The sequence below is a fragment of the Myotis lucifugus genome, unplaced genomic scaffold (assembly GCF_000147115.1).
Source record: "Myotis lucifugus unplaced genomic scaffold, Myoluc2.0 scaffold_161, whole genome shotgun sequence".
NCBI lineage: Eukaryota > Metazoa > Chordata > Mammalia > Chiroptera > Vespertilionidae > Myotis > Myotis lucifugus.
The window spans coordinates 2,977,815-2,992,021 of record NW_005871209.1 but is presented as its reverse complement, the minus strand read 5'-3'; positions in this window follow the sequence as shown (position 1 = coordinate 2,992,021).

The following is a 14,207-nucleotide window of genomic DNA, read 5'->3' as shown; positions in this document are numbered from 1 at the left end:
TTTTCAATATATTTTATTGATTTTTTACAGAGAGGAAGGGAGAGAGATAGAGAGCCAGAAACATCGATGAGAGAGACATCGACCAGCAGCCTCCTGCACATCTCCCACTGGGGATGTGCCCGCAACCCAGGTACATGCCCCTGACCGGAATCGAACCTGGGACCCTTCAGTCCGCAGGCCGACGCTCCATCCACTGAGCCAAACCGGTTTCAGCTAAATTAGAATTTTAAAAACCAGTCATACTCAGAACTTGCGCAATCAGAATTTGCATTACATAAAGTTGTTTGAGGAAGCTGCACTTATTGCAATGATTTGCCATTGTATAAAGTATTTGAGGACACAATTGGAACATTCTTTTCCCTCCTCAATAGTGGAAAATCTCAGTCTTTGAAAGAGGACTTCATTTAGAGAAAGTCATAATATTTGATAACCAAATTTGGTCAAATCAATACCAATTTTTATAATAAAATAAAATAGAATTGATCATTGTGTCTTCCTAACATTGTTTTAAGACAGTTCTAGAAATGTTTTTGAATTATTTGCATCTTTAGAATATGTTTTTAATTCCTATAATGGTCACCTTGAGAAGAATATTCATCTGGAATCTTTGTTTGAAACTTTATTACTTTCAATCTCAAACAAATGCATAATACTTTTTATTTATATGTTAAGAAAGGAAAAGAATGAGATAAAGATCCACTGTTGTCTTCTACAACTATGATTTGTTGGTTTTCTCAATATTGAAACTGATTTTTACACAAGAAAGATGAGCTACTTAAGAGATAAGTAGCTGGACTACGTTAGAGTTTCTGAACCTTAATACTATTGCCATTTGGGCTGGATAATTGTGGGGGCTGTCCCATGGATTGTACATTGTTCAGCAGCATCCTTGACCTCTACTCACTAGATTCTGGTAGAACCCCCTCAGAGATGACCATTAAAATATTTCCAAACACCACTAAAGTGATTCCAGACAAAATCACCCTTAAATGGATTGGATGATTGGAAATGTCCTTCCAACTCCAAGAGCCTATGATTCATAAAGCAATATAAAATGCACATTGAGAAATTGCTACAAATTCTAAGTATCCAAAATAAAGTAAGTATAAAGAATAACATTATTATAATTTTTCTAGTTGCATCTTCAAAGACAACTTTGTAATAGGATGATATGGTGATTATGTTTAAAACTTGTTGTCATAAGGCACAGTCAAGAAATGTATTAAAAATTTTAAGGTCTATATTATATACATAATATATAGAGATATTGATATAACAAATTTTGTACAAATCTGTAAATCTATACATACACTTAGCAAAGAATACCTTAAAATATGACCATTTAATTCCTACTTAACAACCCTCAGACTCTAGAATAGTATACACTTTGTTATGATCAATATATAACTTTTTAAATGATCTCTTGTAAGGGAAAACTAGATAAAACAAAGGTGGTGGTCATCTACATAGAAGTCTGGTTTCTGACACAGCGTGTGAGTTTTTAACGCTGTGTCAGGAACCAGACTTCGATCAAGTAAACAATATATTTCCTAAGATTTAAAATTTCTTTCCAGTTACCAATTTTTTCTAAGCATTACTTAGTCAACATAAAACCACTTGTGACAAATAAACATGAATGCACTATTAAATACCCACCTGCAATAATATTTTAGTGAAATAAAACAATAAAATAGAATCTCTACAAATAATAATAGCCCAACATTTTCTTTCTCTTCAAATCAACTTACCTCCTTTCTGATTTAGCCAATGTATTATGTCCATAGATTACCTTGCAGTACATTTCTACTGAGCTAAGATCAACTACAAGGCTCAGTTTAAATCTACTTATTATTGAGAAAACATTACTACTAAAAACCTTTATCAGAAATGGATAAAAGATTCCCTGTGGTTAGAATTTTCTGTGTACTGGAGGACACCATAAAGCCTAAGTTATTAAGAGTATAATATTACGGATTGTGACTGTCCCTAAATAAAATCTGAAAGCCTGTCATAAAATTGAAAAGATATTCTGGTAAATTGACAAAATTAATATAAAAATTTAAGTCACAATTGTTTAACCATAGAGAGGCCTCATGGGTGTGCTGCTTTTCTTTTAATTAAATTTAAAAGTCTCCTCTGTAGTTATTGATGTGTGAGCATATTTCCATACAGAATTATTTAAATGAAGAGCAAAGCACTCAAGTACAGTCAAATATAATTGTTTAAAGATACTATACATTCATTCATTAGCAGAGTATTCTAATATAAAATCAAAAGTAAAGCATGCCATAGTTAATTATTACTGGCTTAGCTGTCAGTTAGTCAAATCATCTAAAAGGCCAATTATTCTGAGGATACCCACGATGGAAAGCTCATTGTTGGCATTAGGTCATTTTGAGATAGCTACGTTTCCTTTTTGTAGTAAATTACTTTCCCCATGAGAACGTCTGGCATATAACTTCATATGCTATAACTAACCCCAAATTTTAAATCATTAATATTTGGAGAAAAATACAATATTACCTTTAACTGCAAGTAAAATATTTTTAATTGAGAATAAAATAATCAGATTATGTTAGAATATTTTTTTCTAGTTTCATCACCAATATAACTCAAGAAACTCAGTATCAAATAACAAGTTTTTATTCAACTTAATAATCATGCCCATTGTTAGCTTCTCAACATGGAATTGAACTTGTGGATACATATAAGAATAATACATTACAAATAATTTTTTTAAAAAATTGTATAATGTGTTTTCAAATTTGAGAAAGCACTAAAGTACCATATAAAGAAAGCTTAAGCTAAGTATCAGGAGTGGAAAATGCCATAAGTGTCTAAATTGAAAATACATTTATAAATAACGTCTTCCTTCATCTCAGATTTAAAATTGTACATTCCTTCCTCACATTCTGCCTGGATGCAGCATCGGACTAGTTTAAATATTAACTCAGTGAGAAATTGCTTTGGGTAGTCACTCTTTCCTCATTGCTACCTGTGGTCCCTATTCACTGTATACCAGGCACTTCTCACCAGATTGTCACCAACTGTCTGTCAGTCTCCCCTGTTGGACTATGTCTCAGTCAACAACTGGCTGATTCATTGCTCTAATCCTAGCACCCCAGCTCTTAATATATGTGTATTTGGGTTAAATCAAGTAAAGACCTAAAAAAAGCATGGCAGTCAGTGGTTCCCACACCTAGCTGCACCGTAGAATCACCAGACAGCTTTGAAAACACGCGTGCCCGCACCACTTAAATCAGAATCTCTGGGAGGGAGGCTCTGGGGTCTTCCTAGACACCTGGGGCTGGGAAGAGGAGGAAAAGGGAGTTGTTCTTTAGTGGATATAGTTTCAGTTCTGCACGATAAAAAAAATTCTGGAGATCTGTTTCAAAACAATGTAAAATATACTTAACACTACTAAACTATACACTTAAAAATGGTTAAGATGGTAAACTTTTTGATATGTGCTTTTTACCACACACACAAAATTTTTTTCATCTTCCCAGGTGATTCCACTGAGCAGGGTTGAGACCCACTGTAAACACAAAGAATGTTAAGGTTTCCCCTGCAACCAATTCTGTTTATTGAGAGGGAGGGAGAGGACAGAGAGACTTCATAGTCTTTTCCAACCATTTTCCTAAACTGTGTACCACAAGCTACTTGTTCCTAAAAGACGGAGTCTGGGGCTAAATAAGATTCAGAAAACCCAGATACCTCACCCAGAGTCAAAATGCACATGAGAATATTTTAAAAGTTAAGAAATCCTGCAATCAAGAAACCTGTTGAACTTATTTGCTTCCAAGTCTATTTGACTATATTATTGTGAAAGAATACTTTCCCTTCAAAATGGCTCTAACACTTGAAAATGAAGCGAAGAATAGAGCAATGCCTCTCACCTTTCCATGTCCACAGCACCCTTCTGAGTACTAGAATCACTAACAGCAGGCTTGAAGGGAATAAGTGACTCAAAGAGCCAGTAATCAGACAGCTACGATTACAAACCAGCACTAATGCAACTTATCCGTAGTGTCTAAACATTCATTCACGGTTATTGCATTATATTACTTTATTTCCCTTGGATGCTGTTGTTTGGCGATGGATCTACCTGCAGCTCTGACTTCTCTCTCATATGTTCACAAGGCCACGTTCTCACATGTCCCAATGAACATGCATTGGCCTGACCCTAAACAATACCTCAGCCTTACTCACAGCAAGGTGCATACCATCCTATTTCAATTCTATGTGTCTTCTTATATACATCACAGGACAGTATCATATATGCATCTGTTGTTAAACAATACATTCTACAAGTTAATCACAATTTGGTTTTGAAGTACATGAGTGTGCAGTGAGACACAACTTGATAACCTCAGAGAAGCCTGGGCCTGCCTTAGATACGGCTATATCCCCCCATGAGGGCACGCGTAATACACACTGTGGGTGGTTTGGGGAAGTGCAGGCCTTGCAACCATCCTTGCTACCTCTAAACCAGCACTTTTTTGAGGGGCGATTCTGCAACAATTTGCTTAATTCTATGCAGTATCTTTCAGTAACAGAAACAGCATTTATATCCTAAAATCAGAAGCAATATAGATATGAACAGGAACCAATTTGAATGGTTTACATAGAAATGTTATTCCCTTTGAATATAGAAAGGGCACAGACATTTTTCAAATTTTATTTGGTCAAGGCATAAATTTGATGAAAACTACAGAGCACAATGATACTATTATAAAATCTGTGCACTGCTAAATTCTGTGGTGTATTTGAGAGGCACATAATTGGGTTCCTTTAATCCAGGCTAGTGCAACCCATTGTGTTCTTTCTTTCACAGTGAATTGCTGTCAGACTAGCCACCAAAAAAAAAAAAAGACATCATGATAACCTTGTTTTCCTCTATTATTTTGAAATGTACTTGATAGTGCAGTCAACTTTGCAATATGGTTATGTAGTAGAAGTAACATAAAGGAGTCCTGACTGGCACTGTCACTGACTAGCATCAGGAAAATCAACCCCAAACTTAAAGCACTTGATAATATTAAATATTGAATATTTACATTAGGTGACTTTAATGATATATGATTCTATGAAGTCTGATCGAAATAAAATTCAGCTACAGTGCTCCTGTTATTGTGTCGTCGTACTTAGCAGAGAAAAAGAGAAAGTTTGTACTCACACAAAAAAAAGACTTTGACCTCATTATTTATCTTTGTAACTTTTAGAAATTTTTTTCAGTTATTTGAAACACACTAACTGGGGTTGTTGTAGTTTTACTATGTCTTAGTGCCGCTTATGCTTGTAATGTCAACGCCTTTCTTTGTTATTATGTTAAACAAATTACAAGTAATTAATTAAAATACCATGAATTGATTGAGAAAAGATAGATAATATTAAAAACACGATCATAGTTCATATCATTGTTATTCAAGAACTAAAAACTCAGTCGCTTACAGGGTCGATGGGAAAAAAAAGCACATCTGTAATACTTTCAACAATAAAGTTAAATTTTTAAAAAAATAAAAACTCAGTTGCTTTATATTGTGAGCTTGAATCATATTATAAATTTTGAAGATCATCTCTCATTATAAAAAATATACATTTACATTAGAAATTCAACTAAATGAAGATCCAGGGGCTTGTGTGGACTAACTTGTATGCCACATCTACTTGAGGAGTGGGATCTTGACTACTAAGACCTGATTTAGAATCAGAGACCACTATTCTCAGCTGTTAAAAATATACATAAAAATCAAGCAAGGGCCTGTCCGCTTAAGCAATGGGTTCGTTCTTCTTAAGTTATGTTGCTATATTAAGCTATATATCTCTGCATGCAAGTATAAAAGGAGAAACAGAGATGATTTTCCTCAAAATATTTTATACCTCCTCTCCAGCCCCCCCACCAAAGAAAACCTGGTTAGTAAAAATTTTAAAAAGAATAGTTGTGGATTCATGAACTAAATATTTCTCTTTTTAAAATATTCTTATTATTTCATTTCTAATATATATATATTTTTTTATTTCAGAGAGGAAGGAAGAGGGAGAGAGAAATAGAAATATCAATATGAGAGAGAATCATTGATCGGCTGCCTCTTACACGCCCCACACTAGGGATCAAGCCCGCAACCCGGGCATGTGCTCTTGGCTGGAATTGAACCCGGGACCCTTCAGTCCTCAGGCCAACGCTCCGTCCGCTGACCAAGCCAGCCAGGGCCTAAATATTTCTTAAACACATTCATTTATTTGCATTATAAACATTACTCTAGTAAACTAGATCTAATGGACTGAAGTATCCCTCATCATTACCATGTTAAGCAAATTAAAGCTTTTATACAATAACCTTAACAAATTCCATATGCATAACTCCAGAGTCCATCATCCACTTAGAGAAAAAATGTTGTTCTTTCTCAGGGTAGTACATGTTTCACTCTGAGAGGGGTCAACGATTTCTGGCTCCAGATACTAAGACACGCTGTGGCTTGCTCCCCAAAAGGCCATGTCATTCTTATACAACTTAATCAGCAGCTACCCAGAGGAAAGCAACACTACAATCTTCCTGATCATTTTAATGAGGACCCCTGGCTATTCAGTCATTGAAATATAATTGACTTGCTCTCCTCTTATTTTCCTAATAGACACTCCAACCTAGACCATGTTGATCTGGCTATAAGAAATGTCAGGAAGAATTGGAACTTTTCTGAGTGTCCCCATTAAACCTGAAAACATGCCACCCTGTCTTTTACATGAGCTGCGATCATTTTGTGTTGGTCTCATTATGCAATACAAGATGTAAATGTTCCAGTCGCCCTTCTCAACAAACTGCAAGACCACGAAAATAAGCTCACCAAAAATGTCTTGCTTTATCTGTACCTTCTTCTTGCAATTTAGTATTATTTTTCCAATGTTTTAGAAAACAGGCAATAGGAATAATAAGTATATATGTTACTGATTTTTTTAGTAAGATTGCAAGCAGGACTGATGTCTCTCTTTATAATAATCTATTTTTGTAAAAATGTAAATTCTTCCTCTAGGAAATTACACTGTTTAAGGATTAAGTAAATGTCATTTGTAAAATAACATTTATGTTGAGAGGTTTGAGTTTGTAAAACTGATGTGCAAAATTAATTACTTTATTCTTTGAAACAATGTGTGAGTCCTGTGAATTATTAGTTTACATTTATGAGCTTTAAAGCTTATATTAATCAAAGCCTAAACAATCAAAAACTATTTGATAATGTGGAACTTTAATTGCAATATAAATTTAAAAGTTGGTCCACTATGAAAATACCAATAATTTCATAAACCCCTATGTAGGAGGCTAAGCATTCTGCTACCAGAAATTTTTTCTTACTACGGAATAGTCAGAGTTTAAATGTCATTCATCAGAGTAAGTAATAAATATTCCATTTATTTCTGTTTCAATTAAGATTGATTTTTAACCATTATTGGCAAAAGTGTTGGGGAAAATAAATTCCCATATTGTTAGCTAATTATGGAGGGAAGTTTAGCAATATTGGCTATTTTAAATGTCATTCAATTTGATTCAGCAATTCCACCTTCATGAATCTATCCTCTAGTTGAAGAATTGCATACACATAAACACACACACACACACACACACACACACACACACACACACAGGTGTTTGTATACATAGATACATATACACAGATGTTTGTCATACCATATTACATATTTGCAAACAAAGAAAAAAATCCTGGTAACAAACCAACTGTCCCAGTAGAAGGCTGACTAAATAAGTGATAATTTATTCATGTAATTAAGTACTATATATTTATTAAGAAGAATAAGGTAGGTATCTATGCACTACCACAGAATATTGTAAGTAAAAGCCAAAGCTGCACAAAGTAGATGAAGCATAGTCTCTTTTTAAAAAAATAGTATATAAGTAAATATATATATTAAAAAATGTAGAGAAATATACATCAGATTGTTAACAGTGATTATCTCTATGGGATTAAGTTAAGTTGCACTCTGTATTGTTTGAACATTTATAACTCAATCATTCATTGACCAATATTTATTAAGTGTCAAGTAATTTTCTGAGTGCCAGGGATATAGCAGTGAACAAAGCAATGTCATGAGTTTGTGTACTTATAAAATCACAAGAAACAATAAAAATATAGTTTAAATATTTCTGGAATTTCAAGTATTGCAAGAAAATACAGAAGTAAGAATCATTCATCTCATTATTCCTCTTGAAATTCTTTATCCTTGTCTTTATGTTGCTCAAAACTTTTTCTACCATTAGACTAACCACGGCCAGATCTTAATAATAGAAGCCATTATTAAAACAATTTTTACTAGGTCCAACATTTCTATGAAAATGATTGCATGATATTTACCATCCAAAACTCTGTTAGTACATATCTTAACATGCAATTATATAAGAGTAATGCAATACACTTGAGGTTTCATTAGAAATACTTTATATGATAGTAATAGGATATGATAGTAATAGGATAACCATATATGTATATATGAATATGGCTATGCAACCATACAATTGAATATTTTCATAAATCTTAAATAATAATATAGGTATTCATAGGTATAGAACCACAAGATAATATTGAGTTTATGGATCTTCACTATTTTAATACCTTATTCAATTTACCACTAACATACTATATTAGAAGCTTTTAAGATTGACATTAATGATACAAGAGTATAGTAAATTTTATAAAAACTATTCTGAGTTTATTATAAATATATCAATGTTAATATAATTTTTCCTCTGTCTTTTGAACTTTTTTTCCCAATTACAGTTCACCTTCAACATTACTCTGTATTGGTCTCAGGTATACAGAACAGTGGCCAATCCTACACTTCACAAAGTGTTCCTCCCAATATTCTCAGCACCCACCTGGACCCATGCATAGTCATCACAACACTATAACTCTATTCCCTATGCTTTACATCCCCGTGACTATTTTGTAACTAACAATTTGTATTCTTAATCCCTTCACCTCTTTCATCCAGTCCCCCACCTCCCTCCCCTCTAGCAACCACCAGTCCACTTTCTGTGTTTATGCATCTGTTTCAATTTTGTTTTTCAATTATTTTGTTCTTTAGATTTCACATATAAGTGAAATCACATGGTATTTGTCTCATAAAGATAAATAGTAATTCATGTATTTCAATTTTGTTAAAATCTAGTAGCTATTCCCTCAAATTTTTTCTAATATTATATTTTCCCCCTCTTAAGTTAACAAAAAGTATCTAAAAGTTTATTCGGAGAACTTATTTGATTTTAATGAAAACTCATTACACTTATTAAAGGCAAAATTTTTTTTAAAAAAGTACCTAGGGTTCTTATTCATGATTTTCTGAGCAAATTATACCAAATCACGGCCAGGATGGCCCAACAAAATACAAAAAGGAGAAAGGCCAACAAACTCTAAATATTTACCGAGAAATATCGTAATATAATATCATGGTTCACTGACAGTGAGACTGATCAATATGAATAAAAGAGATTTTATACTTTAAACATTTACTCAGGAAGTGGATACATTTGAATCAGAATGAATTGTCTAGTTATCAACTCCCTATAAGGTTCAAGTCATATACTTGTGCTACAGCTAGCTGTAATTGAAATAATTGCCACTAGATGGCAGTGTGGGTCAAATAGCCAAATGTTTACATAGTCTCTTCAAATTTGGTACCAAGACTCAGTCATTAACAGTGCTAGACTCCTTGTCAGCATCAAAAATAGATCTCTTTGTGAATAAAAAAACACACACACACACCCAAAGCATATAAAGTAGAGTATATAAAGGAGCAATCTTTTTTAAAAAATACCTTTTAAGCAAATTGTTGTTGTTTACCTTTCTTAATGTTTCCAACTTAAGAGTGCTTATGACACCTCTAAGAAGCTTGTTTAAAATTTGTATTTCCAGCCCCTATTTCCACCCTTGAGACTTTTAATCAAAGATCTGCGATGGAAGGGAAGCTCCGTTTTGAAAAAAATATCTAAGGCGATTCTAACACAGATAGTCCAGGAAAAACACTCCTCTAAAATTTGAATGTCAGCCCTAGCCAGTTTTGCTCAGTGGATAGAGCATCCATTGGCCTGAGGACTGAAGGGTCCCAGGTTCGATTCCAGTCAAGGAATCTGGGTTGAAGGCTCCTCCTCGGCCACGGCCCTGGTCGGGTGCGTGCAGGAGGCAACCAATCAATGTGTTTCTCTCACATCAATATTTCTCCCTGTCGTTCCCTCTCTCTTCCACTCTCTCTAAAAATCAATGGGAAAATATCCTCGGGTGATGATTAAAAAACATAAAATGAAATAAAAAATAAAATAAAATGTGAACGTCAGCACACTGAAGAAATCAGAACCAGGGTAAAAACTCTTCCTGGCCTTGGTTACAGCTTATTCAAACACTAGTCCCTTCTAAAAGAAATGGCCAAGAAGGAAGCCCTGGACTGTCAACTCAGTGAACTGTTTGTGAAGGAGTTTGTCACAGTTCACCCCTGAAGCAGGAACAGATGTACTGACCACCTTTTCCCATCTGCTCTCCATTCTGACTCTTCTAAAACTCCTGGCTGTGATGTTCATTTGTTATTGCCTAATCTTGAGAAAATAGAGTGTGGGCATCTTAACAAATAAAGGATCTTAGAATCGATGGTGATAGCATATCTGTAAGCAAGAGCAAAGCAAGGTTAGGTATCACCAGGGTAGGGGAAGGGCAGCCAGATGGGAGTTAGAACCCAAACAGGATGGGAAAAGCATCCTCACAAGAGAACCTGGTATGTGACATCAGAACCAGACTCAGGTGAAAAAGACAGCCACATGGCGGGGAGAGGGAGCAGGGAGAGTGATCTGGCATGGGGAGTTAGATCCCAAGCAGGATGATTTGTGAACAAGAGGGAGTCATGGCAGAGATGGAAAGTTGGTAACATACAGGCAGGTTGATCAAATAAGTAAATATAATAAGAATAAAGCAAGCTGGCTTTCCCACTGTCAGGGATGGGAGTTACAAATATGGAAAGGGAGAAAACCGGTATAAACCCTGGTGTTAGATTGAATTTGATGTATTGGTATAAACTATGGTTTTCAATATACATAATGTACAAATAAATATAAATGTTAAATGTTTGTGTGTATATGTGAGTGTACACACACACATATGTATACATGTACATACATACACACACATGTTTATATATACCCTAGCTCTTTCCACAGGGAGCAGCAACACCCCAGTGCCAGTGAACAACCTTATTACTCAGACATTGGTTTCTAAGTACCATTTCCCACTCTAAGAACCAAAATCCTTTGAAAAATGGTCAGTTCCAAGACTGAGGCAGTGAAAGTACAAGATGAGCCTCAAATATCTTGTTGTGTCAGAAAGCAAGAAAGTACTCAAAGAGTGATGGGGACATCTGAAAAGACCAGAGAAACCAGCTTGAAAGGTTTTACACTGGCCAAATCAGACTAAAGATACACAACACTCAATGCAACATGATTCTGATCTAAACCTTTTTGCTATCTACAACATTATTGAGACAACTGGTAAAACCTGAATGGGGTATGAACATTCAGTGTAGTAATCTAGTAATGTTAATTTTTTTACTTTCACAGTCATACTGTGGTTATGTAGGTTCTTAATTATAGGAAATACATACTGAAGTATAGATGGATGATGGGTATTCAGTTGGGCAACTTACTCTCAAATGGTTGAGGACTTTTTCAAAAAGTTCTTTTCAATGTATTTCCAACTTTTTATAAATTTGTGATTGTTTCAAAAATAATAATACATGTCTTATTATTTTCTTTTTTCAAAAAGGAAAATCAATGCATGCTCACTGTAAGTAGTGAAAGTAAAGATGTATAAAGAAAAATGTAATCATCTTCCTCCATTCCTTCTTCATCCCTGTGCCCCATAGAAACAATGCTATCATCCTGATTCTTCAACAAACATATACAGACATTCGAGGGAATATGCTATTAATGATCCTCTTGAATAAGAAATCTCTAGATCCCTGGAAGTAGACGAAATAAAAAGATACAAAATAATCATCATGTAGATATCCAGTTTAACAAATAAGATGGTCCCCTGCGACTTTGAAATGCATGAAAAATTCTAAAGTCTATCTGTGATTTCCCTTGGGTTTTCCAACTAAGTGCATTGAATTATAGGCCCAAATACACTGCATGACTGTATGGAAGGTTCTTGGGTGTGAAAAGGAGAGAGAGGCTCACACCCTTCAAAAGTGTTGAAACCAGAACATCAGACATCATCCCAACTGGGTCTGGCCAGGGCAGTACGGTGGAGTGCTCTCTCCTCCCACATTTTAGAAGTAGCTGTATTCCTATTTCCATCAATTCAGTCTTCTGCTACGTTTGCTTTTTTCTGAGCTATATCACACTGCAGATTCAAAATCTACTGATTTCACTAAAGTGCCAACATTTTTTTATACATGCTACTACCAAACAACAATACTCAACTCCTATCCTCCAAGTGTGGTTGCTGATAAAAGTTTTATTTTTTCCCTTTATGCTCTTCTGGGAATTTCAATTTTGTTACCCAGTTTTCCATCATCTCTGACTTTACTCAGCATGACTCCGCCCATGCACTGATAGAACTACTGAACAGATGGGTCTGAGGACAGAGTCCTGAGGTTGCCCTTGGAGACCTCCCTTGAGTGGACAGGTACAGTCATCCAACCAGGTAGAAGTCCAACTAAGGAAACTGTCCTCCAACCATAGTTCTCTATTTTGATGGCAATTTAAAATAATTTATGTTTACCTTTATATTGTCAAAATACCAAGCTAGAAAAATATACCTGTCATATTTTTCTGACCCATTTGTTTATTAACCCCAAAAAATACCAAGCTAGAAAAATATACCTGTCATATTTTTCTGACCCATTTGTTTATTAACCCCAAAAAGTTAAATGAAATCAACTATTTCAATTTTACATAATCTTTTGTAAATCTTACCCAGTCTTCTTCATAATCAAAGAAATCTATTTCAATTTTACATAATCTTTTGTAAATCTTACCCAGTCTTCTTCATAATCAAAGAAATGCAAATTAATAATTTATGTTTACCTTTGAATTCATGTGTCGACCTATGAACCAGGAGGTCATGGTTCGATTGCTGGTCAGGGCACATGCCCAGGTTGCAGGCTCACTCCCCAGTGTGGGGCGTACAGGAGGCAGCCAATCAATGATTCTCTCTCATCATTGATGTTTCTATCTCTCTCTCCCTCTCCATTCCTCTCTGAAATCAATAAAAATATTTTTGAAAAAAATGCAAATTAGAAAGAGGTGATCATGCAAATGTTCAGTTTGTGGTAATTTTTAGTGTCTTTGAAACTGCAGAGACATCAGACTTTCATGCAACTGAAGGTTGCCCTTCTTAAGGGCAATCTGACAAGTATCTAAATGTAGATTCACTTTATTCCAATCCTTTCCCTTCTGGAAATTTATCCCAAGATACTAGTATGTTCACTCAACATGTTTACAATAAGGGGGAAAAGGTAACATGCTAAAAGTCCAAAAACAGAAAATTCATTGGATGTATATCTATACAATATTATGCAACCACTTAAAATTATGTAAGTGTTTATGTCCTAGAATAGTTACAATTGGGCAACAAAAGGCTGGTTACAAAACAGAATAACAGAATATCTGGTGTGCTTCTGGTGTCTGTGTGTGTGTGTGTGTGTGTGTGTGTGTGTGTGTATGTGATGTGCACATACAAATGACTAAAATGTAGACATCAAGTAGGCAGAATGATTGCCTGTAGATGATAAAGTTAAAGGAAATATTCATCTCCTTCTATTGGATTGCTTATATTTTCTAAGTATTATTCAATACACATGTATTTCATAAGAAGAAATAGCAATAACAGCCACTGTATATTGTAAACACTGTCACAGGCATGGCTTAAGCAACTAAAAGAAACAGGTGACCTGTTTCCTCATTTTCTCCTCTAACTCTCCATAGTATTATGTTGTAGCTTTGTTATAGGCCTTTTACGTCATGCTTCATACATACCTTGTTATTATTTTATTTACTTACTAAGCACCTTTGAATTCTGAGACTGGATTTTAATTCTAGATATCTCCATTACCATGAAGTATATTATCTTATAATATGAGGAAAGATAAATAAGTAATTTCTGGAAAAAAATGAATGAATACATGAATATCTGTGTATGAATACAAGAGTA